This window comes from Tinamus guttatus, unplaced genomic scaffold (genome assembly GCF_059628265.1).
Source record: "Tinamus guttatus ecotype Peru unplaced genomic scaffold, ASM5962826v1 Tinamus_guttatus_pri_ptg000434l, whole genome shotgun sequence".
NCBI classification, from domain to species: domain Eukaryota; kingdom Metazoa; phylum Chordata; class Aves; order Tinamiformes; family Tinamidae; genus Tinamus; species Tinamus guttatus.
In genome coordinates, this window is record NW_028288968.1 from 1,337,113 (window position 1) to 1,363,574 (window position 26,462).

The 26,462-nt window shown below is 48.2% G+C and overlaps 1 protein-coding gene and 1 long non-coding RNA gene across 3 annotated transcripts in view; one reads left to right on the forward strand and one right to left on the reverse strand.

Moving 5' to 3' along the window:
* PLXNA4 (plexin A4) overlaps positions 1-12,455 on the reverse strand; it is a 404,602-nt gene extending 392,147 nt beyond the window's left edge. Inside the window, exon 1 of the mRNA XM_088531807.1 lies at positions 12,164-12,455. The gene's annotated coding sequence lies outside the window, so the exon portion shown is untranslated. The remainder of the gene's footprint in view (positions 1-12,163) is intronic.
* The window catches only part of LOC148593183 (uncharacterized), a 266,042-nt gene that overhangs the window by 184,247 nt on the left and 55,333 nt on the right, over positions 1-26,462 (forward strand). Inside the window, exon 1 of one of the 2 annotated variants that reach the window (XR_015913771.1) lies at positions 6,914-6,941. The exons of the other annotated variant lie outside the window; for it this stretch is intronic. This is a non-coding gene — a long non-coding RNA (uncharacterized LOC148593183). Of the gene's footprint in view, positions 1-6,913; positions 6,942-26,462 lie in introns of those variants that run through there. 2 annotated transcript variants of the gene reach the window in all.

Here is a 26,462-nt window from a genome sequence, read left to right on the forward strand (position 1 = left end):
CCAGGGAACTGGGATAAGGGGCTGCAGCACATGGTCAGGATGCACAGCCTGGAGGCTTGGGTGCCTTCAGATGGATTTTGATAACGTGATACAAGAGCTTGGGGTGAGATTTGCCTTTGCTTCAAGAGGAAGAACTTGCAGGTCTTCTGCTTCAGGGGTGAATTGCCAGGAAAAGGCAAGGGGCAGAGAAGGGTAATGCAGTCTTCATAGCTGGGGCCATTGATTTGAACCAGGCACCATTTTGTCATTTTGGGGCTTCTATATGTATTTTCAAGACAATAAAATAAAAGCGCAGCACTAAGTAGAGACTGTTCCAAAAAGCAACCTACCCATATTGCATCCCTCTTTGCCCGACTAGACCAGGAACTAAAGAGGATGCCACACAACAAATCCCCAGTCCAGCCAGGCCAATGCTGGCCATAGCTCAATGCTAGGGCCCCATCACACTCAGCCCTGTGTCACTTCAGTAAGCAGGAAGACCACATCCAAAAGGAGCCTGCAGCACACAGATGTGGCCCTGCCAAGCATCAAAGGTTTGGGAGCATCAAAGGAGTACACAGGTGTAAAAAATGCGGTCACAATCTGATGTGTTATTAAGAACGAGACATCTCTCTTCTGCAGCCATCTTCATCCCACACACCCCCACAAATCCAGCACTTTCCTATTTTGGTGACAGTACTCTCTTTCATTCGATGTAGAAAATCCCCTCTTTTCCTTCAAAAGACACTGCAAGGCAGTTCTCAACAGGCAGTTTCTCTGGTGCAACCCCTAACAACATTATGCCAAACACCATCACCTCAGAACAGAGATTTTTTTTCCTCTAAGGTACCAGATATAATACAAATAAACACTTCTTCTATACTTTCTGTCTCCAGTTCCCGCACATCAGTACCAGAGGGGCTTTAAAACTAAAACAGACGGGGCCTACGTGGCTTGAATTTATTCTGGAAATCTATCTCTTCTGTTGAAAGCTCTGTGTTTGCTTGATCTCCCTGCCTTCCAAGTCCTAAAAGTGCCACATGTTGCACAGCTGGATTCCTGACAGAGAAATAAAACAGGAGGAAAGAGAGAACAGATTTAAAAATATATATTTATACATATCTGAATGTAATGGCCGAGGTTTTCAGAAGTCGTGTATGTACTTCAGCAAAGTAGCTTGAAATAACTCCAAGGAACCTATGTTCAGGAAATGTAGAGCTCTAGAGCTTTCAAAAATCAACCCTCTGTGGGCAGAAGAAGGAGGGAAAAGGCAATGGATCCTGTGTAGGGCTCCAAAGGACTTACTACTTCCAAGATCCTCAAGAAGAAGCTCTTGCAGGAAAGGACATGCAGAAAATACTGCGGTAGTGAAGGCTGGAGAGGGAACAACGAGAAAATTAAAGGATAAATCTGTGCGGCAGCGCCCATTTCCAATGTGCCAACCAAACTGAAAAGCAAGAAGAGCTACAGGGAATAAATCCTGTTCCTCTGAACCGGCATTAAAACCCCAAATAAATAAATAAATAAATAGATAATCCTGCTGCCTGATGGCTTCCGCAACGTGTTTGGATGCTCAGCTGGCCATCCGGGCAATTGGCACCTCCATCCCTACCTCCAACTCCATGAATCTTCGCACATAGGCCCTTTCCCAGGGGTTCCCATGGGCAAAACTTCACCATATCACGACCATGACATACTCTTGGGCGATGAAAAAAATGAATTTGCCTCCTACCAAAGACCAAATCTGGCCAGATTCCTTCACTGCAGAGCTATTTGATGAAAATAATGAGGTCCCCATGACCCTGCTCTCCCTCCCCGTGAGGATCCTATGGATAACCGAGATCCCTGTTGCTGCTACAAAGTCTTATTCCCCAATGGAAGACCTTCTTTTGGTCTGCCTCTGTCTTCACATCATGAAGACACACATTTTTTTCCACGGTCGTGTTAAACAGGCTGCGCAAAGTCTGTATCAGCAAAATGTCTGCATGAAAAGGAATGTTTTCTCAAAACTCTGAGTCCCCAAAGAACTGCAACACAGGTAACTCCAGGGTCTGAATGTCCTGGAAAGACACCCCACAGAAATAAGGGACATGCCTGCATAAGCAAAATTAAAACCAGAGTTGTTGCTCAAACTGTGTGAGGAAGTGACCTTTGCGAAGAAAAAATTCTGGGCACATAGCAACAACACATTTCATTCTAAAATCTGCTCCCTCTTAACACTGAACTCAAAAAAGGATGGATTTTTTCCATGTTTGAGAATAGGCAGTTGTTGCAATAACCTTCTGCCTCAGCCTGGCAACAACAAGACCTTGGAAGAGGCTAATTACGGGTGGCAAAATAAGTCACCATCACTCAAGGAGCGACAGAGAGGAGTCAGATGAACACAAACCTGCACCTGGAGACCTTTTCGTTTGTTATAACATAAAACTGCTCCTGTCTGTGTCACTAGGGAAGAGGGAGCAAGATGCGAGAGAAGACGACCACCAAATAAAACTGCTGCTTGCAAACCAGCATTTCTTTTCCCTTCCAATTCTCTACTGTAAAGTTGAGGGGAACAGTCCTTAAGAATTGCACTGTAACTCTCCCCTACTCTTGCACAAGTAAAGAAAAAACTGGAAATCATCCAAATGTGCACTTCCCCACTCCCATGCCAATCCCACCAGTGCCTCATGGACAGCACAGCAAAGTGAGAGAGAAAACCCAAGTGGGCTTGCCCCGAATCCTTCCTTCTGTGTCCTCACCGTGGATGCCAAGTCAAGCTGTTCTTCCTCCTCTGGAGACCCCATCCTGGACCTGCAAGTTCTTTCTTGAATTGTGCTAGCAAAGCTGGCACAGATTTGCAGGAAGAAAAAAAAAATCCGGGGTGGACAGATTGGTAATTTCTAACCATGTATATTTTTATATTTAGTGTTTGTGCATACAAATATGTGTACAAATGTGTGTGTTTTATAAGTTATATATTTAGGTGTTCATATGCATTATTCATATTTAGGAAAAGGGAACCTCCAGTTTCAATGGCAAGTGAACGAGAGAGCCAGACATGTGCTAGCAATGAGGTGCAATGGAAAAAAAAAAAAATCCCCTTGCACAATAGGACAATCAAGACTCCTTCTCCAAAACAAATGTAAAAAAGGGCCCAAATAGCATCCGAGAAATTGCCTTTTCTCTGGCTCATGCATCTGGCTTTGACTCCAGATGAGTCAAAGTCTGAGGGCTGTCTTGTGTCAGCCGTTGACTGTGCCAATGACAGCAGCTTCTGACAGCCTTTAATAACAGCACTTAGAGCAGGGGGGCAGGCGAGGGGGGAGGCGAGCAGCTCTCCCGCAGCCTGGTGCATAATCTATCCCACACCCTTGCCAAAACGTGTCGCAGTCACCCACTGATGGCTCCATCCTTGCAGCCTGCTCCAGAAATGTGTTGTCCTAAGAAGCAAGAGAGGGCATGGCCAGGAGAGCAACCTGGAGCTACCTGGGGTGCCATCTGAAGGACAGGAGGGAGTTCTGTGGACAGGGATGCAGCCGGTGGCATCCGATTCCTAAGGCGCTTCCCAGCACAACACAGAGCATCCCCATGGGTTTGCAAAGAAAAAAGCAGTTTACACAGGGAAGCATCCAGGACACCAGGAGTTCTCTCTACTTGCATGCTAAATGCGAGAAATAAAGAGAAATATGTGCAGGTGAGCGAGACACACCGAGAATGTGCACCTGAGCAAGCCCTGCTGCCCACCTGTGCCTCAGTTTCCCCACTATGAACATGGGAAATAAATCCCTGCGAGGTCCCACAGAAGCTGGAGGATGCTAAAAAGCCTCAGCTTAGCCCAGATTCGGAAGGCTTTGGGAAGAGCTTTGGAGCACATCATGCTATGATTATCCACTTCTAGTTAAGAGCAGATGTACTCCCCATATTGCCTCCCAGAGAGGCAGAAAAAACAGACACATGAAATAAGAAGGAAATGGAGATCAATTTGATAACTGCTTCTCCTTCCTAATGGATAACAAGTAGTTAATTATGCCTGCTTGCCATTTCCTTTTCCTGCTTTCTTTGAGACCTTATGCAGAGGGAAATTAGTCCTAAAAGTTGTTATTTCCATTCAGAGACATCTCTTTGAGCTATTCACCTTGCAGAGGCAAGCAAGGAAAGCAACTCCACTATAAGGGAGGGGGAAAAAAGCCTTCGTGCATGTCTCTGACAGGCACAGTTTTCAGTGTCCAGCTCCTGTCGCATGCAGCTCATCTCCAGGCAGAGGGATGCAGCTGCGCCTCCTGCCCAGGCCCCTCGCTGGACCATGGCGAAGTGTTCCAGGCATCCAAGAGCCATCAAGAAAGGTAAATCAGACGTTGCAAAGTCCCTCCGAGTGCAGCAGCACAAGGGACTTGAATTGAGTTTTGGAAAGCAACGTGAGGTATGTGGTTGGATCAAAGGTGGCATCTTGCAATGGTAGCACCCCTGGAATGAGATCGCTCCAAATACACTAGCCCTACAGCCCACTGTTTGAGCATCCTGTAGAAGGTTAAGAGGGAGAAAAGGAAGAAACAACCCCAGGCTCACATCTGCATGCGAAATTCTGCCCGAAAGTGACAGATTTTAGTTTGTCACAAACAGCCAAGTGGCAAAAGGGTGCTCCCCTTCCTTTTGAGGGACTAAGTGCTGTGTGCAACTGCACCAAAGCCAAAATGCACCTTCATCCACTTGTATCTTGCTTGGAGATGCATCCAGCTCTGTCTCCTGCAGATGCAGGGAGACCGTGGGGCTGCGGGAGTTTTGGGGTGAGCATTAAATTCTTCTGCACCCCTATCACGGGCTCCCAGCTTCCCTTTCAGCCTCCAGATTGCACTTCCCAGGAGGGACCCCTGAACCTTACTCTTGTATCCCGGGGTAGTTCGACTCTTCTCTACAGGGCGCTCAGCTTCTGAGAAGGGAAATACAAAGCCCAAAGGGGTCGACTGAGCGATGAAACGTGTCCTGCAGAAGGAAGACGTTTTATTCCTGCTCAAGGCAGGGGGCTTTCAAGAACTTCCCTCTGTTTTCTCAAAGGCTGTGGAGGATGTTTCCCCATCCGAGCTCAGCGGGCCATGGAGAGCCGAAGACAGTGGGTGTTTCATGCAACAAGCCTGAGCTCTGCAAGCAAGCACGGCGATTTCTCCATGCCTGAGCCCCTCCGCATGCAGCACTCTGCCCTGGTCCAGCCATCCCTGCATCCCTCCATCCTCCCAGCGTCTAGTCCCCACCTGGTGGCTATTTCAGCATCCTCTGGCCCCAGCACTGCCTGGATGCCAAAGGAGGAGGCTTTGCATCCCTGTTCCCAGCTAGGCAGGAGCAGAGAGCGGGATTTGTCCCATGCAAGGCAACTGGAAGGTGAGGGAGGCGAAGGCAGTGCCATAGGCCGGGTGCTGCTGGCTCCATTTGGATTGCAGGAGCTGGAGATGGCCCTAGGAGGGACATGTCCCCGGATGGCCAGGGCTGAGCTGGAGCAGGATCCAGAGGAGCTTCCCACCTCCTGGTGCAGAGGGATGGGTTTGCAGAGCCAGGACGGTGCAGGGGGACTTGGGCCAACAGCACGAAGCAGCACGTGCAAAGAGATAAGAGAAGGTATTTACGAGGCAATCACTACAAGGTCCTGTGAATATAGTATTTGTGATGGATGAATAGACATATTATTACGGAACTTAATGCAAGCCCTTTTGCACCAAATGGCGACATGCGATTACCAGTTTGGAAATAACTAAGCTCATTATAATGAAATGCTCCGCTCAAATCCCCCTCCAAAGGATGGATCTGACGAAGGAAGGAACCTGTGACAGGAACATACTGGGGGGATTTGTTTAACCCGATCAGCCTGCTGGGCCGGCACTGTGGGGCTGCCTGTCTTGTCAAAGTCTGGCTCCAGGGAAAACCAAAGCCACGGATCGGGGTGTCCAGGGTGAGCAGCACCTCGCACCGAACCCTTGGGCTCTTCCCAGCACAACCCTGCATTTAAGAGATGAAAAGAAGCACCTTTCAATAATAAATAATATTGCTAACTATGTGTTTCTATAGCAACTCATCACCATAGCAGCTAAGCACAGGAGGGAAACTCAGGGCTGATCCTGGCTTCTTTGGGGTGAGGTGTCAATTGCCCCGCCGGAGCCACATCCATCGGGGGCAGAGCTGGCCCTTGAACCCACCATCACCCTCTAGGTTGTCCCCAGGGTGCTACCCACCCCAGGGAGCTGCAGGACAGCCAGGGAGGACCTTGTGGGGCAGAGCATGGGGTCCCAGCGTAGACAACAACATGCGACCTCCAACAGCATTGAGGACGGATGCAATGCAATGAAACATCCCACATTGCTCAGGGCAAGGGGCATGAAGGTTTTGCAACCCTCCAAGCTCTTTCCTCCAACCTAGCACAGGGTCCTGCCTCCGAAAGTCTAATTTTTCAGCCAGGAGAGGATGGGGGAACAGCCTGGGGACTGGCTGGCAGATATCTATGACTATTAGCCACGCACATGATGCTGTTACTCAGGTTGGCATCTGAGTTCCTGGCCCAAATCTCCCTGGCTATATCTATTATTTTGTGTAAGAAAAGTGACTGAGAGGTCAGTAGAGCAGAGTGACTATTAGATAATGGCTAAAGGGACAGTCACTTCCGATCCCCAAGTGCTCCACAAAGATGGGGCAGCACAGTCGCCCTCATTTTATGGGTATAGAAATGACAATTTAAGCCAATGGGCCTTGTTCAAGGCCTTGAGGCTTGAGCAGAATTCGCTACCAGAATCAAAGTTTTCCTCTGACATCCCAGTGTGATTTTCCCTAAAGGAAAATGGAGCAGTGTTGTACATTGACTGCTTGTTATTCCATCAACAGGCAGTTGTAACGGGATACACTTCTTTAGTCTCTAAATGCACTTTATTTCTGGCACTACATTAGGGACAAATCCTCAGTCACACAAACACGAATAAATAAATAAATAAATAAATCCCTTTGTGCAGACAAATATGCTCTAACCATGACAAATGGGGCCACGCACACATGTGCAGGGAACTCGCGAACCCTTCACCAGCTTCCCAGCACGATCATCTTCCCTACAGGAGGGGAAATAATGAATAAGTAAATAAAGAAAGAAATAAAAACACAGTTTATAGAAGAAATGAAGTGGCAATTTCCCAATTCAGCCTGGGATCAATACGTGGACTTTGCCATGGTTTCTGTTTCAAAGAGACCGAGCTCTCACTGCCAAAGCCCAGACTGACACAGCTCCAGCGCTTGACTTACGAGTGCTTCATCTCAGCAAGATATTTTTAATTTAAACCTTGCCACAGTTGGGTACGGAGCCATCCGAGATTTGATTTACTGTTAATTCATTGCTCCGATCCCTATAACTCTGCTCTCGGTCACCAAACAGTTTAATGCCGATAGAATTGCCAAAGGATGAGCATCAGGGGGCTGTTGCTCGTAAGAGCGTGCGACTTGCTTCAAAGGGAGTCACAGCAAATAAATAAATATTAGCCACCTTCCTTGTGGTTTTAAAGGGAAGCAAGGCGAGCATGGGAAAACACCTTTTCCCCTGCATATAGTGTTCTGTGCTTAAGGAGACTCCACAGCCAGCTCGCCAGAGCTCATTTTGCAAACATTTGCATGCATTTGGTGCAGCGTTGGCCAGGAGGGTCCACTGGGCATGGAGATTTATTCCTCTGGCCCTTGCACGAGCTCTGGGAAGGGGGAGAAGCATGAGTATATATCGTGCAAATGCCTCTCTCTTATTACCCGCATTAGAGCCACATATTCGCTCTGTCAGGAGGACAAGGCAAACTCCAGTGACAGACAGATCCTGAAAATTTATAGCTAATGGCTCGGTGGGGAAACCCAGGCTGATAACAGTTCTGGAGAAGAGCTTGGAGAGCAGATGGCTGCTGATGCTCTCGCCTGTGGGTCACCAGTTCAAACCCAAGTGGTGAAAAGTCTCCTCGGCAGTGAGATCTGGGGCAGCAGCAAGTCACGGGGATGGCAAAGGACCTTGGTCTTTCCCTAGGAAGTCCCCAAAGCCACCTGGGAATAGACAACATAGCACGGATGGGAGTTTTCAAGCTGATAGCTGCTCCTGTTATGGCCTTCAGGCTCTTCTCCCTCCTTGAGCACTAGATGTCTTCTACAAACATTAACATTTAAGGTGGAAAATGATGAGGAAAGTTACCCTTATGCAAAGAGTTGGGTTTCTCCATGGGGAGATTGCAGAAGAGCAAGCGTTGCCTGCAAGGCTGGTGCTGGAGCACCAAGGTATCTAACGTGAATCAACTGCAGGGTCTCCAAACCAAACCATGCCTGTGCAAAAGTTTCCAGAGCACCTCTAAGGGCTCCCAGAGCTGTTTTGGCAAAGAGAGGGGGGATCAGAGCAGGGAGTCTCAGGTAAGGGTATGGGGTACAGTGCAAAGACTCGGAACCTTTTGCCTCAGATGACTCTTTGCCACCTTTCAAGATGCAATGAAGCAAGGAACAAACAAACTTTGCTGAGCATACATGTCTGTTAGGAACAAAGAAAACCAGGCCATTCCAGGGAGATGAGTCAAAAACCAAGAGAGGAGTGTCAGTTTCAAAACTATTGCCACATAGTCTGCCGATATCCTAATACTTCTCATTTTTGCAATATTCTCTCCTTTCTTCAGGGTTATTAAAAGCATTTGTTACTCAGCTATAAAGACACAGGAACTGAGGTTCATGGGTGCATATAACTATCCCTGCCCTATGTGCTCATCCAAGCTTTTCTAATCTGAAAAAAAGAAACCACCTCTCAGCTGTGAAAATTTCAATTTTGTAAGTACCCTATCCTGAACAACTGTTGCATTTGACTGCTGAAGCATCAGGCTTCAGGGACTGCTCACTGCTCTCATTTCTAAGCACAATGCGGAGTTCAAGCTGGATTTCATTGTGGTGAATGAAGTCCCACCACTAATGTCAGGTCATATTGAAGCTTCCACTTTGTGCCTCAGTTTCCCTATCTGTACTAGTGGGAGGAGTTAGAAAGCACTCCACCATGCGAGTGAGAGCCTGGTATATTTATTGCTCTGTATTTCTGGTGCAGGCTCCTGGAGAGGTCAGACCTAGGCAATAAAAAGCACTTTTAACCCCAAGCCATGCTCACAGGTAAGGATATTCATGGCCCATATCCTGCCTTGAGGCATGCCAGGCTATGGGGGACAAGTGGACAGGACAAGGGCTGGGATTTGGAAGAACACCCAGTACCACAGACAAGGGGTGACCTTGCACCTCAGTTGCTCCCAGCAACATAAGACCTCCCTTTTGGGGGGTATCAAGACTAGCAAGAGGCCTGGGGTGGCCCCACAGGGCTCTGAGATCCCAAGGCAGAGAATCTCAAAACACCGTTTAGCTAAAAAAAAAAAAAAAAAAATCCATATGTCATACTGAGCTGCCAAGTTGGGCACCAAAACGCAAATGCCTTAACCTTCAACACCCTCCCGACACAGGAACACACTGGCAAGCTGCACGCAAGGCGCCCACCACGGCGTCATGCTCGGGTTTGGAGGAAGCTTTTCCGCGTTTCCTTCCAAACACAAAATTAATCCCAACGCGCTTTAACCCTCGGCACACCAGCCCAGTGTAAGACCTCCCGGTGCTTTTCATCCTGGGGAAGCGTGTGAGCGTATTAATCAAACCCCAAGCACGTCAAGAAGGCGGGAGCTTTTCCTAAATCCATTCAAAGTTAGGGAAACAGAGCTACAGACACGAAGTGATTCACTAGAAAGAGAAAAATGTGGCACAAAGAGGGACTCTGGGTCTCTTCTCCCCATCTCACCCAAAAGATTCGAAGACCTCAACATGTGATGTAACCCCCAAACCCACCCCACTCTGCGCCCTTTGGGGACCCGACTGCCCCAGGCCACTTCTGCCTCTTTGGTGGCAGCCGATGACCCTCAGTTTCACACCCAGACTGAGCCTAGCCACATCTCCAGCCTCCAAGGCACCACGGATACAGGGGAAGAGCATGAGGAAAGGCTGGAATATTCCCTTTCCCCTCAGAGAAGTTCAGTGTCTCTCTTAGGATTTTCCATAACACTCATCCCGCTGTTTCCCAGGTGCCGGGTTGCACGCCAAAGGCATTTCACAAGAGTCTCCGGCGCCTACAAGGCAGTTACGAGCATCGAGTGGAAGCTTCCAAGCAGCAGCGTGACTGATTACCGGCGTGTATTTTAAAACACCCATCTTGGACATAAACAACGCTTACATCATGCATCTGTCATTTATTTTGCATCTTACTGATTGCTCTGAGTGCCACGAATCAGAGACAAGACAGAAAAGCAAAGCCTTTGGAAGGGGTCCCCCCATGGAAGAGGATGAGTCTAGGCAGAAAAGGGCAGAAAACTCCCAGTTTTTGCACACAAAAAGCAGGCGCACATCTGTTGCACTGCTTGGAGCCCTGCTCCAACCAAAGGGTCCCAGATGGAAACGAACAGTCTAACACTTTTCCAACACAACCCAACCCGCAAACAAAATGCCACTCCGATCCCCAGGACCTTAAGACGGTGGCTAAGCCAGGGGAAGGAAACACCTCATCTCACCCTGGGAGGCACGCGCGGTAATTAAAATCACGGAGAAGGCAAACCCAACCCCGTGCTCCACTGCTCCTACCCGTTCACGGCACAAGCCAGCTGCCCCAAACAAGACCCAGGTGAACGTGAGGATGGATGAAGGAAATAAGTTAGCACATATTACACCTTGCAAAATATTTGTGCAGGTCTGGTGCACGCTCAAGATAAGTCCCTGGGAGCCTGCGAGGGATTGCGTTGGCTGCAAAATCCTAGGAAACCTTTATTGTTCCCTGGGAATAAGAACATCGCTGTGTTGTTCTTTTAAATAGCCCCTCTGTCCCCCGATGGGCTGGACAGCCTCGGTCCCCCCACGTCCTCCCTAGCGCATTGCATCCCACCGGCAGAAAGGGAAGCCATGAAAATCAGGTGCACTGAGCCCGAGCGCTTTTGCAACGCTGCTGACGGTTGCCTGGAGGCGGCAGGGCTGAAAAGGAAAGCGGAGCAGACTTTGGGGTGGAAGTTTTAGGAACGAGGAGCATGGCTACCCGCATCCTGCCCTGTCCCTCAGCTGCAGGTTTCGTGCCCCGCAACAGCACGGCAAAAGGCATTTCATCCCTGCGCGGAAAAGGGGAGCAGATGGAGCCCCAGGAGGAGGGTTTCCTCCGGGCTGGGTGTGTAGCAGCCACATGCAGCCGCTACAAACCCAAACAGCGCTTAGCCCTGCTGGGGCTGTGCAAGCGGGTTTGTTTATCAGCGAGGAACTCATCTGCCACCCGAGTATTATATTTCTACCAAAACCATGTGCAGCTTGCTGTTTAGATCACTTCTCCCCAGCTACACAATTTAGGGGCATATGTCTGATAAGCGGAGAGCATCAATACGCGGGTTTCGGTTGCAGCACACACGCGCGTGCAGAGGGAGGGAGGTTTCAGCAGCGCTGACTCCGCAGCCTGCGTTTGGGCAGCCAAACTCGCCAGCACCTTGCAGGGAGGCGAAAGACCGGGATATTCCCCTCCAAAACCCCGCCGTAGCTGGTGTCCTCGCCGGGGCGGCCCCTGTCCCCGGGAAGCGACGATGCCCTCCTGCTAAAGGGCTCTGCCCGCAGCCCCGCGCAAGCCGCAGACCTGGTCGGCAGCAGGAAAAGTTTGGAAATGCCTCCAGCCCCCTGGCCCTGCGGGCATCGAAAGGGGGGAAATCCCAGCAGAGGAGGCAGAGCCACCGCCGCCACTGAGGGTGGCAGGGGACGGGCTGCAACGCTGCTCACCGCGCGGAGAAAAGTTCAGCCTTGTGCATGGGGGAAAAAGGCACCGGGGACCGGCGGGAGGGACGCGCCAGCGGCGCTGGGGTGATGAAGGGGGAAGGACACCGGAGGAGGGGGCAGAGGAACCTCCCAAAACATCGTCCCAAAGCAGCCCGGTGGAGCCGGAGGGGCCGTGCCCGGCTCAGCCCCGCGGGGGTCCCCGGCAGCCGCGGAGCCGCGGCGGGAAAAGAGCCGCGGTGGGAAAAGAGCCGCGGTGGGAAAAGGGGATCGGGGCGGCGGGGGGACCGGGGCTGCCGCCCAGGGAGCCCCCGGCGCTGCCGCGGTGCGAGGCAGGCACCGCTGCAGCCCCCGGCCGCCTCCCGCAAACCCCCCCGCTGCCCCGGGCAGGCGGCCGGGCTCTTACCTGGGCAGGCTCCTCGCTGGCTCGTGTTGGGGTTTTATTTTTGAGGGTGTGGGGGGGAATCTCTCCTTTTTATTTTTATTTTTTAAATTCCTCTCCTTTTCCCCCTACTTCAGTCTTCAGAGCAGGCGCCGCATTGACACTGCAGATGGTCTGTGTGTGTGTGTGTGTGTGTGCGTGTGCGTGTGTGTGTCTCTCTCTCCAATCCCAAATACTCCACGGAGGCGGAACACGGAGCCCCTCTCCCTGCGCTGGGCAAAGCGCGTCTGGATCGCCCAGAAAAAGGGGAGGGGGGGAAAGAGATGGGGGGGGGAGAGAAAAAGGGGAAAAAAAAAAAAAAAAAAAAAAGCAAGCAGCTCCAGTTTTCACCCCCCCTTCTCTTCTCCAAATCACCCCCTCCCTCAACCCTCCCCCCCCCTCGCCTCCCCAGCAGCAAGGAAAGGGAGGGAGAAGGAGGATGCGCTACGGGGCCATGCCCGGCGCCGGCTCCGCGCTCCGCGCCCGGCGCTCGCACTGCGGCTCCCTCGCCAGCCCTTCCTCCCCGGCCCTCCTCTCGCTCCAATGGTGGCTGCGGAGAGCGGGCTTTGACACCCAGGCTCTTTTGCAAACGCGCACCCCTCTGCTTCCCCCCCGCCACCACCGCTTCCACCCCCGGTAAGGAAAATAAAAGCCGGAGAGATGCGCGGGGAAGTGCGGCGGCAACCCGCACCCAGCGCCGCCGAGGAGGGCTAGGATTATTAATAATAATAATAATTAAAAAAAAAAGATAAGAAAAATCCGGTTTTTGTTCTTTTTTTTTTTTCTCTGCAGATAGTGACCGGTTGCTCCTCCTTTCGCCTGCCCACCCACCTCCGGGAGCGGGTGCAGGCTGTCGCTGGAGCGGGCTGGGGGGAACACCCGGGGCTATATTTTTAATCCCTCGTCCCGAAGTTTGCCGGGGATGAGGATGGGGATGGGGATGGCAGCGGGGCCGCCGCCGCTCTCCCACGGCTGCAAGTCCGGCTCGGCTGCCTTGGTTTCTCCGGGCGGGCTCCTTCCTTCGCGCTACTCACTAGTGACACCTAGGATCCGCAGCCTGATTGGGCTAATTGGGAAATTTCTCTGCCCCAAAAAAAAAAAAAAAAAAATCTCAAGCGCATCTCTCCCGCCTCCCCCAGAAAACCCCTTCCCCGCAGCAGGGCTCTAGTCGGCCTTCACATCCTTCTTCCCCCTCCATGCCCTACCGCTCTCCTCCGTCTAGGACAAAGTGAGGTGGGGAGACGATGAGCCCAAGCGTAGGAGGAGGGCTGGGAGGCTCAGAGGAAGATCAATCTCTCAGCTTGGGTGAGCAGTAATCCTAGAGAGCTATTGCAAGCTGCTCTGCTTGCTGGGTCTTCATTTAATTCCTGGCAGCTGCAGGAATAATCATATTTAAAAAAAAAAAAAAAAAAAGGCTATTAGGGTTCATTGCCTGAGTTTTGCCTCCAGCAGGATCCTGGCCTGGCTGCCCTTGGCCATGGGAGCTGGGGGGAGATGAAGCAAGTTGGTTCGCTCGTGCACACGGACACCTGAACTCCTCCCTGCGGATCTTCTCTGAGCTCTCCTCGAGCCGGTGACGGAGCCGGGAGCAGAGCAGAGCAGGCAGCAGATGGTGGGAAGGCGAGCAGAGCTCTTGGGGTGTTGATAGCAGCACATAGCAACAGGGCTGCATCCCTGCGGAGCCGGCAGAGCCCTGACGCTGCGGTGATGGGCATTGTGAAACCGCCCAGCGAAGGAGTGGGGGAGTGAAGGGGGAATGATTGAGGAAACTTCCAGGGATGTTGACTGCATTTACACCAGGGCAAGGAGGGGAAAATCTTGGGGCTGGTCTTGCCCCCTCATTCCCCCCTCACAATAAACCCCCAGGCAAGAAGCTAGAGGGTGGGCAGTGAAGGAGGTCCCAGCACTCTGGGAGAGACCCAACCATGATGAGAGGTAGGGACTGCCCTTCAGGAGGCACCTTGTACAGCCCCGAGCACAGCAGGGCTTCCCACCCTTGCCGTGGCCTCCACCGCTCAGGATTAACCCCAGCTTTGTAGGTTTAATTATTTTAAATTTATGCAACCAAACACGGGGGCTGGAGGGCTGCCTATTTGCATCCTCTGAGATATTTATTTTAAAACAACATCATGTTTTCCTTGAAAACAAGTTTTCTCTCCCCAGCGCGTGTCTGTGTGTGCACGCGCGCGCGCGTGTGTGCTTTGCCTGAGCTTTGGTTTACATTTCCTGATGGATGGATGGGAATTTGGAGCCCTTTTTTTTTTTTTTTTAAGGTGGTGCATAAAATGTATTTATTATTCTTTATCTCCTGCCTCTTGCAAGAAGTCATTTGTTTTCATTCAGAGAAATGAATGCTATGTGAAGCCTGAAGAGTAATAACACAGCAAAATGACAACGGAAAAGCGAGACGGAAATCTGAATGATACAATGGCAGGTTAGCAACCTCTGAAGATCACTGCTGCTGTGAGCAGTACGGTGTTATTTAATGTCCATTCTGGCTTGCAGCTCCATTTAATAAAGCATATGAAAATCTCTGGAAAATTGGGTCCTGCATTTACGACCAGGCTATTTGGCGAAAAAAGGAGGACAAGCCGGATGCCCTGAGATTACTTTTCCCTATCTGCCAGGGAGGGGGAATTTAATACAAATTCTTTCTGCTTCTTAAAACAATGGCATGAGTCAACATACCCCTCCACTGTTTGGGTTCATAGAGGAGTGAGTGACAAATGAGACTTTATTTATAGGCCTTTTCATGAACTCAGTGGCGGGGGCGGAGAAGGGCTAAGGCTGCAAAACCCCAAATGACCTCCCCTGACCTGGGAATAGCTGTGGTAAAAGGGCCCAAGGATACGGAGGGCCCCAGTTCACCCGGTCGCGATCAATGCGACGTTTCGCCACTGATGTCACTGGCGCGAGAACCGGCCTCATCCTGTGCAACGGCCTCACCGATAACACCCCAAATTCACACAACACGGCCCGTTTCAGCCCACAGAGGCTGCATCCCTTGGCCAGCAAGCAGCATGCTCAGCCCTTCATTTCATGCCATGTTATCTACACCACCCACAGGGAACATTCATGACAGCACCCAAGACATCTGATTGCAGAAAACACATCTTTTTCCTAGAAGATGCACATCTGTACATTTTAAGACTCAGCTGCCCCTAATTACAGAGCCTGCAATCCAATTCAAAAATAAATAATAATAATAATAATAAAAAGAACAGTGAGAGAGCTAAGCAGGGACACACACGCAGCCGTTTTACAAGTTTGCTAAAGCAAGCTGGTATTTAAGTTGCTAAAAGGCAGAGACGCTTGTTAAAGCCGCCAGCCCGTCCTCGCCGGGGCCGGCGCCGCTAAAAAGCTACATTGCAGCGCCACCTGCAGCGACCGGGAGTTTTGGCAGCTCGGGAAATCCCCGAAAAGGCCATAAATCCTTTAAAAAATGCCTGGGGAGGAGGGGGCTTGGCTGGCAGGGGGAGCACGGTGCTTTACATTGAGTTGCATTGAGTTGCACTGAGTTGCACTGAGTTGCGTCATGTTGCATTGCATTGAGTTGCTGCATGGAAGTTTCTCTAAAGCCCCCGTTTTGCCCCGTGCTTCCCCCCCATCCCACACCAGTACGATCCCACCCTCCCACACTTCTTTTTGTGCTGGCAGAAGCCAATAACTGAATTTCCTGAAAGCTGAATGCCATGAGAAGATGAGAAACCCAGGGTGTTGAAGGAGCTTCGCTCAGCTTCTCCAAACGCCTCCTGGTTAAAGAGCTTCTTCCTCTTATCAGGCTTTCGCCCCCACCCCACTTTGGTCCCTTACATGTTGGAGGCTTCACCAGCAATGTTGACATCCAAAATGAAATTGGCCTCTTCCATCTAGCTGTCACCATTGCTGCCTCTGACAGCGGATGGCTTCATTGTGCTTTCAGAGCATTAAAAAAAAAAAAAAAAAAAAGCAATCTATGTGAAAGCTGGTCCAGTGCTTTGCAATGTCATTCTTTGCACCCCAGGGAGGGACAAAGTTCAGCTCTCCACATTGGCTCCAAGGAGAGTAGCCGGTCCCGCTGAGGATCTGCTCTGAGCAGGTGCTGGGGAACAGGGGTTCGAGGGGGACACAATGGAAGAACCACTGGGAAAATGTAAAGACAGGGATAATCCTGCATTAATTCCACTGAGGAGCAAGGCAAAGTACCCTGACATGGCTGTCCCAAAGACAGTTTTTTTTTTTTTTTTCCTCGGGGCAGATCTTGCTCCGGGTGGTGACGTGTTGGCATTTTCTCCATGTTTCTGCAGCTTTACCCACTTCAGGAAGCATCACATCAATGCTAGGTGGGATATAACCAGCACAAAGGGCACAGAGGAGAAGAAGAGTAGAACAGGGGAAGAACAAGATTCTGTCATTCAGTTAGCCACCGTGTTTCTACTCAGAGCTTCCTCAAAACTAGTTTCTAACACAGGATGGAAAAAAAAAAAAAAACCTGGAGAGGATACAGCCAAACCATCCTCCATTAGTGCTTTGTTCGGTCTCTTCCACCACTAGTTTGCTGCCAAACCTGTCGAGTCTCTTATCTTCCCCTCCAGTCCTTACAAATGCCTTTTTTTTCTTCCACAGGTTTTGTGGTAGGACATTTCTGAATGACATCTATGCCTGTTATCCAACATTTGCCTCTTCTCCTATCCCTCCTCTTATTGTGATTTTTCCTCTCGTCCTTACCCTCCCAGAGAGCTCATTCCTGCTACCCCATCTCTGTCCTGCTGCTCGATTGTCCCTCTCTATTTCTACCAGACTGGCAAAAAGCTGGTGGAAGGATGAGCCGGTCCTTCTTCCCAAGAAGACCAAGGGATGAGACTGAGCCTCATGTCCAATTCCTCACAGAGCCCCCGTGGCTTTTCTGGTTGTATTCAGGTTGACAGCAGCATCTTCCCAGCATATCCATCCTCCCATCCTTGTGGTAGGACTGTGACCTCTACCACAGCCTCCTTGCAAACGCAGGACCCATCCTACCACCCTCCTCTTACCTTCCTCCTGTAATTCCCCCAGGAGCAATTTTTCTCCCTCTCCCTTGAAATATTTGTGGATTATTATCACTGTCAGTCACACCCGGGCTGTTATTTGCCCCTGCAGAACAGAAGGGGGGTGGCCGCAGCAGACGGACAGATGGACGACCAAAGCATGAAATGAGAGCCAGGGGAGCAGTCAGGCCATAATGATAAGGAAGGCATAAAACACAAGCTGGGACTGTGGAGTTAAATGAGGGGATGCACAAGAAGGGATGCTTCAAATGCATGGGAGACAAGGGAAAGGGAATAATATGGAAGCGGGCAAGAGGAGTGATAAGATACAAGGAGGGGAAGTAGGACAGATTCATTGCATTCATTGAGGAGGACAATAAAGGTGGGGAGAGCAATCAAACCAGCCAGGGAGGACTGGAGATCATGGTGGGGAGATAAGGAGCTGGGAGTTTTGGAGGCAGAGGGATGAGCCCCAGAAGCTGGTAGAGATCCAGAGGAAGGATCCAGAGGTGATGGATGTGGGAAGGGGAGACTGTAGATCAGTATATTATAACTCTGTGTTGGAAGAGGCTGATGGGTTCAACCAAGGAGACACTGAGCCTGTACTCAAATCACAAGGGGCCTTTTTCTACTTCCAAGGGTTGATCCAAAGGAAAACAGGATAGAGTGATGAGGGGAAGGCCTAATCCAGAGGTTACAGCTTCAATTTAGGATTTGAGAGCCTCCTCTGACACAAAGTCCCATGTGATCCCAGGCTCCTGCTGCCTCCATTGCCTTCTCCATCCACCCTCTCACCAAGACATCTGCTTCAGAAAGATGCTCAGGTGATCGCCACAGAGAGGAGAAAAGGTAGAAGCTGCACTGAACCTTTTGGGATTTTCACATCTCAGGTTAAAAAAATAAAAAATCCAAAAACAACAAACAACATTTATTTTTTGCTTTTGAAACTGCTGATTTTTAAATAGATTACATTGAAATGAAACGGAAGGGCAGGGCAGGTGGGGAGGGAGGTTGTCAGCTCCTATTTTTTTAGCATGTGGGATTGGCAGCACACATAGAATTACCCACTTAGGAAACGTGGGAGACAGAGAGAGGGAGAAGCATAAACTCATTTAGGGAAGTTGTGGGAACTCCCGTGAAGAATAGCTATTCTTATATGTCATATCCATCACCATGGTATCAGAAAGGAGGAGCAGAAGGAGAAATGACAGAAAACGGAGGGGGAGAGTAGAGCAGGGCGGCTGAAGGAAGAGAAACAGGAAGGGGAAATGAAATTCATATTCATTATTTCTTACATTTATTCTAGGTTCTATAGTTAAAAACAGGACAGCTGCCTTCACTGCTGTTTTTGGGTAGGACCTATGCAAAAGTGATGCTGATGTGTTTTGCACCAGCCGGCTTCATATTCTGTGAAAACAGACCATTCTGCAAGGCAGCTTCCCTAAGTTGTGACCCATTCACCATGCCATGAATTGATGTCGTGACATTTCCAGAGTGCAACTAAATTTTTTGCCCTCTTTTCACCGCTGAGTGCATAGAAATTGCCAAGCAATCAGGTTAATGTCCTGTGAAGATGGACATTCAGTCTTCAACCGGAGCCACTGAGGGTGCATGAGAGCCACCTTACGCCTAGGGCATCTGCAGAACAACCTGGGACAAGATGTTTTCCTCCCCTCTCCAGCCCCTACAGATTAGCGCAGACCCTCTCGGTCTTTATTTACATTTAATGGCTATCGTCAAATGGTGTTGATGCTGGTGTCCCCACCATCAGTATTTATTTGCTTTCTAAATCGGGCTGAGGTTTCTACCTCTCTCCTCTCTCTGGCAGCAATTTCTAAAGGGGAAAAATGCTCGACGGAGATTAGCTAGAAGAAACATTTCTGGTTTGCTGCTTTCTGAATCCATGGGAAGATCTCCCACACTTGGGTGCAATGAAAATGGGCACAACTTGTCCTCCTCGGAGTCCGGGTTCATTTGATTACCTTCTCTCCCAGACCATCACGTGTCACTTTCTGGAGAATATTCATACCGAATTCCTCTCATGCCTCTGATCATCTGCAGCACCCACTTCTTTTCCATTTCTATTTCCATTCCCGTGCAAAGCTCTCTGGATGCCGGGGCTATCTCGCATTGTGAAGTTGCTCAACGCTCCTGTTGGGGCCTTTGAATGAAATGACCCAACATTATCTCTTTAAACCCAGGTCATTTTGTACAGCTCCTGGCACCGATGTCTCTGTTAGGGCCTTTGAATTAGAGAGCTCAGCTCGGGATCTTTGAAGCCGTCTGACTTCTCACCCATGCAACCCATCAACAGCATCCCTCCCCACACCCTCCCCACCTCCTAACACTTTTTTTTTTTTTTTGGTGCAAATCTCCACTGAAGAAATAAAAGCAGCGCAAGGTGTAAGCCAGCCCTGCATGTTGTAACCCTTTATTATCTGGGGAGCCTCACTCAAATGTACAGAGAGATAATGTTAATGGGATGATGCATTTTGTCTGATCAGGAGCTGTCTCTGAAAGATAAATGCCAAGGCAAAGCAGGAGCATTTAGTCAAAAATAAACCACCTCAACATGTCGTGTGTGTGCGCATTTTCTTCTTATTATTTTTTTCCTAAAGAGACAAACCTTGGTCTTGTCACGGCATATTATTTTGCTAGCATTATCTCTGTTATTTCTAAATAATTCCATTTAGTGCTGGTGATGGGTAGGAGGGCTGAGATACAAAATCAAATTAATTAGAGTGACCCAACAAACTTGTGTTTGCACTGCAAGATTCAACATGGCAGCAAATCTAGCGGAGAGCAAATTGCATTCAAATTAATTTAAGGGAAATAATTTGGGGCATATCAAGTTTATTTAGGATCAATTTTAATAAGCTAAAATAAAGTCAAGGCAGTGGGTGATACCATCAGCCAGTCAAAAGCCAGCTTTGATAGAGTTTTATACAGCTGAATGACAGTTACTTTGGGAGCCATTATTTGAGAAGCTGCTTTTTTGATTGGCTTGGACAATTAAAAGTGTACCTCAATTACCGCCGCTGGAAATATTAGTCATGAATAAATTATCCAGCCAGCTTGACCCTCCCTTCCTTCAGATCATTTCAAAATAATTAAATTCAGTGCTGCGTTTGGAGACATTGTATTAGATTCACCTGCTGCAGAGGCTCAGCAAAGGAGGGGCTGTTGGAGGAGCACGGCGAGCAGGATTGCATGCTCGGATAGCGTGGAGGTCGTGATGCTGACCAAATCTTAAGATGAGATGTGCGAATGGGAAAGAAGGGCTTGCCAAGGGTGCTGGAGAACTGGTGAGCACCAGCCACCCAAATTACTGCATCCATCCAATACCACGGTGACATTTCAGGAGGTTGGGTTTTGATTCTTCATCCATGGCAGGAAACCCTTGTCACCAGAATGCACATTGGTTTCTAAGCATGTTTAATAGTTTGTTCCTTCTTCACTTGCAGGATGAAGTTACACAGTGAAAATATGTTTTTATCTGCCTGTAGCTTCTCCCATGCTACTCTGGTGATACCAGGACAGTCAAAGAAATATGGTCTTTCCTTGGACACCAGCTCTTATCTCCAGAGGTTGTCATGCCAATACATTTTTATTAGCCTGATATAAGCCCTGGCTTCATCCTCTCTCTGTTCCCCTTTACCTTGCAGGAGATCAGCAGCTGATGGCAAATATTCGAAGGTACTTGTCCCTTACCACTTCAGCCAAATGAGGAGTTGGAGATGGTACATGCCCAGCCAAAAGAGCTTATAGAAATTTAGAGGCCTCTTGGCAATTTATGGTTCTTTAATCAAGGGCTTTTAACATTTAATTAAAAGGATACAGGAGTAGTCTTTATTTCTGAAATAGTTATCTATGGTTGGGGGAATTAGGCAACATGAAGCACAATATATTCTGCATGTCTTGGGATCACAGCCTTTTCTAGAGGAGAAAGAGAGGATGGGCAACAGGAGAAATAAAATATCACTTTTTCCTATGCCTTTAAGATCCTGCAGTAATTCCAAGTGATGAATTAACCAACTTTGCTTTCAAGGAGATTGAGAAAACATGAAATACTTCACAAAGGGTCCTAGCAGAGATACAACAGTCATTGTCTTGCAGATAAAATGTGCCAAGCAGCAGGAAAGCCAAGGGTCAAATGAAGAACATGGTGGCCAAGGCTGATTGTTCCTGCAGATGCCTCTGTCCCTGCCTTAAGGATGCTCCCTGGGTTTCAGAAAAGACTGGAATTGAGTTTGGTCTATTTACCTACAAGATGATCATGTTGCCTCCTAGTGCCCTGCTGTGCTATGACTTAGGAATTGTCATATTTTTGATAAGTTATCTCAAAATTCCACGAGCTTCCCAGAAATAAAAGCTGGCTCCTGGTTTAGTCTTATTCATATGTTGTGTGGTGGAAATGCATCAAGAGCTGAGCTTTGCACTGGCAGGCTGGTGACCTTGAGATGCAAGTGACTCTACTCCCATTTCTGGCCTTTTTGAGCCTGATCTTAGTTTGGGAGTTCTTTGCATCAAGGGCTGCCTCTCATTATGCTTGTGGGTACTGCCTAGAATAACAGTGCTGTGATCTTGCTTGTGGCCTCTGCAGCTCCTCTCATACAAATAATAATTTCCATTCCATCTACTCTTTTGTTTGCTACTGCTCTATATTAAACAGTTGGCGATTACTACATTTATGGGTGATTATTGCATTTATGCTGCGTTAAATCTAAATGTTTGTTTATCTTTATGTGGTCTCTGTGTATATGTTTGCATGGCTTTTAACTTTATGTGTTGCAGAGTTCCTTAATTATAAAACCAATAAATTTTTTAAACTTACGACTACTGCATATATAGAAACCCACACAACATTCATGCCTGTATGCAACAATGATTCTTATCTTATGCTTGTGGCAATACACAAATCTCAGCTATCTTGCAAGAGATCAACAGACTTTTTTTTTAATTATTCTTTTTTAGCACTAGTAGCAATTAATTCTTTGTTATCTTGGCTCATTTTCTGTTTCTCATCAAGGCCTCCCTCTTGCAAGCTGTTCCACCCAGGTAGACTCTCGTCTCTCTGGAGGCTTGTTGACTTCAGGGAAAGACATGGTCAATGAAATGAGGGCAATGCAGACAAATGGCAGCTTGGAGAAGTGGGGTCAGTCATCAGGTCTGCCACAAGCATCCTGCCTGATATTGGTCAAGTCCTTTAGGTTACACCAACACCTTGAGTTGGCACTGAACAGAGTAGCTACATTAGAAACATCAGAAATGCTGTTGACTGCCACGACCAGAGCAGAGCTTATCAATGATGTTCTGCAAGATGCTGGGAAAGCGGATATGATAGGAGACAGCTCTCATACACCCAAGATATTTGTTTTGCAGAGGAGGAGCACACAGTGTTAGAAGATGCTATTCCCCCATGTCCTATGTGGGGAAGCAGGCTGAGCTGAACATCAAAACCATCTCTCTGATATTCTGGGGACAATCAACAGTGTTAAAATGAGCCCCTTGCTGCTCTATGTCCTGCTCTTATTACCATGGTGCCCGTGCCTCAGTTTCCCCAGAGCGGCATGAGCGCAGACAGTGATGCTCATCAATATTTCTCCACCAAGAGCCCTGAAGTTCCTCCAGGCAATTAAAACCAATGAAATGATGAGTGCACAGCACTCATTCTAGCCTGTCAGCTTATGAAGAGCTGAAAACCTCCCGTGGAGGCAGGAGTGGTGGCCACTGATGTAAACACAAGCTAATCAACAACTGGCATTAAAGAAGTGTAGTCAGGTGATGACCCCAATTTCTTTTATTCCAGAGCATATTTCTCAAGCATGGGTTTGCATTGGCTCTCATGGTTTCTTTCTTTGCCACTTACATCTAATTAGGACACACGTTCGCAATAAGCAGGAGCATCTGTAATTAAACCCAACGGCGATGCAGGGAGTGAGCAGCAGCAAAGAGCTCGCTCACACTATGGTGCATGGCTCTTCCCAGCACGGCTGAAGGCTGGGAGTGCAGCGGGAAAGCACAGGAAAGGCTCCTAAAAAGCTGGTCAGACTTGTACACATGAACCCCCACCCTGGGTACCACTCTCCTTAGAGCATCTCTTGTCCTGCAATGCCATTGTCACAATCTGTTGAGGGAAACTGAGGCACGAGGGCAAAGCCTTGCTGGCCTGCAAGCTTAGCCTTCCCTAAAAAGGTGGTATTTAGCCCACAATAAACATAGTCTACAGCTTCGGCCACCACCAAAACTGCCTCTTTCACATCAAATTAGTGCCAGCAAGGGGTTATAATCACCATATTCGGCAAGATGGGAACCAGGGACAAAACTCCCAGATAAGATTGATGTTCTAAGGGAAATTCAGGAGCATAACTGATATCAAGGAACAGCCTGCAGATGCAAACGCTGCTTCAAGCCACTGCCAGCAAGTCAGGTGTCACAGGGCCTCGGCGGGCCCTCTGTGATCAGAAATGTAATATTACAAGTTCTTGGGAAACCTCAGCTGCCCATGATTTCATTAGAGCATTAGAACACCAGTGACTGAGGCATTCCAGGGACTGCATAATTCAGGAGAAAAGAAACAGATTCTAGGAATTTGGTTCTTTTTTCTTTTTTTCTTTTTTTCTTTTTTCTTTTTTCTTTTTCTTTTTTCTTTTTTCTTTTCTTCTGTTTCCCTGTGAGAAAAGCTAATTTTAATGGTTTCAATTATTTTTTTCATCTAGTTAATGCCCTCAGGATGATGCCGAGTTTTAAGTACCAGCAGGAAATGGTTTTGAAGGGGGAGGGTTAAATATATGTTTATGTAATGAAATACATACAAATCCAGACCACAAGAAGTGGGCTGCAAAGCGTGGTATGGAACTCATTCCATGGAGAGAAGGAAGGAGCCAACAAGTTCCCTCCTGCTGTTTATAAGGTCAGCACAATCCCGCACAGGGAAACATTTGCTTGTAAATAACTGCGGCCTGGTTGTTTTTTTTATGAATCAAATCCCCCATATTCCAGACCACTAAGGATATGAGGCTGAAAATTTTCCTGCAAGTAGCTCAGTTGCTCTATTCCAGCATCCTTATCTCAGGATGGGAACACCAGATCCTCAGATATTCCTGGTCCTTGAAGAAGCTAGAAGCTATCGTCTGGCTGAGTGATACTGGGACAAGCACTTCCAGCTCCGGCCTGCCTACTTCTGCTCTAGCTTCAAGGAAATGTTTTCCATAGCTCAGCCCACATTGTTTAAGAAGTCCATCCAGGAATATTCGAGGTTCTGATAGTTCTCCAAATGCAGAGCAGGATTTATTTATTTATTTTTCAACTAAATTTGGAAGAGTCTCTGGGGAAAGGAATGTGATTCCCAAGTTCATTTTTGAACTGATCCTGCTTTGCAGTGCTTTCAGGTGCTTTTCCTGCTAATCCTGCAGGTGTTTTGGAGTAAGGAGCTATATTGTTCGCAACTCAATGGGCTGCCCAAGCTCCTGCATCCCAACTTGGGAGCATCCCAACAGTTTAGCCATTCTAGACTCAACAACATCATGGATCTACATCATGGAAAAGGGTTTAACCAATCCATCCTTTGCCCATAATATTCTTCCATTGCTGCATAACAGTGAAGCAGCGAGAAGAAAGAAAGTGATGGGGCAGTGCAGGAAAGGCCCTTATCTCCTGCTGGGCAGCTTCATCTCTCCGACCTGGCAAGACCACCATCCCCATGGAGATTCTGCTGACAGATTTGTCAAATTACAGATTCTTGTGATAAGATTTCTCCCTTTCCTTGGAGACCTTGAGGGAAATGGTAGTTAGAACAACTTATCTCTCTGAAAGGCTCTACTGCAGCTCCTGCACAGAACTGCTTTCTTTTTCAGCAGCTGGAGGTCCAAATTGCTCCCTGTTGCACCATTGCCACCAAGAAACCTGTGGCAAGATCCAGAGATTTGCCCTGGAGATCCTGTTCCAGCTTTAGGCTGGAGAATTAGTATTTTTAAATCCCACTTTCTGGCCCTGCCTCAGTTTTTACCCTTGAATCCAATCCTGAACACCTTAGAGCTACCATTGTACCCCTGTACAGTCTCGGACTGGTGTGTTCCAATTCTGAAGTAGCTGTAGTTTTAATGGCAGAGAAGCAACATACACTGTAGATGCCACATGCCTAGATTGTCCCTTACGACACTTTGTGCCACTAGGTAAAGTCGAAGTTGTCCCAAAACAGAAATCCACGGTGCTTTCAAACAACAGACAGGTATCTGGGATGGTCACCCATCTCTGTGAAGACACATCTGATTCCAGTGTTATTCACCTGGGGATGTGGAGACCAGGACCAAGGTCCTGGAGGAACCCACACTGACACAAGCCTGCACTGATGCAACCCATCTTCAGCCCTTGCTGCATGGTACAGGCTTCTCAAGGCTGAAAACCATCACTGCCCAGACCCTTGCACTCAAAGCATTCAAAGATTATTAATTAAAGGATCCCTCTGTTATATCTAGTCTTGGGGAAGTCTCTGCTTCTGTCTGTTAAATGTCCATTTCTTTTCATGGCACAGAGCTTCTGGTATAATAAAGTGAATTGGTTGTCCACCATGCAGGAGGAAGTACCACCACTTCCAGCTCCCCTGCAATGTATTTGCACTTCTGCTCTCAGGACTGACCCTGGGAAGAAATGACCCTTTTTTTTTTTTTTTTTTTTTTTTTTTACTAAGTTTGGTGGCTGAAATAAATACAGCAAAAAGCAAAGAAATATTGGTTGGGCTGGAGTACACCAAAACGGAATCTACCCAAGAGCTACCACCAAGCAAAATCTGGTTGGCATGTGTTAACCACAACAAGCCCTCTCCTTTATTTCATGGATATCTTAAAAAAAAAGAAGATTGGCAAAGAAAGGAAATTATGGACTATCTCAATTAACTTCAAAGCAGGGATTTAAACCAGGCTGTCTTGCCTTTCAAGGCAGGCCTACTGAGAGAAACAGAGTAAGGCAGTGGGGGATGAAAATCCCTCCAGCTCAGAGAGAGTAGGTCTTGGCCAATGTGAAGACGGGCTCTAATGACCACACATTGCTTTGAGTCCATGTTCATTCCCCAAAAGGTTATGCCCCCATTCACCCATAGCTACCCTATGGTATACTAATAAAGAGTCTCATGCGAGTGTTTCTCAATCTTTTTTTTTTTTTTTTCATCAAGAACTATGAAAACATATTTATTAACACCCTTGGGACTTACTTGTGGTGTGATACTGTGATAGAATTTGAAAGTAAAGGTAAGCTTTGAAAATTCAAGTACTACTTTTTCT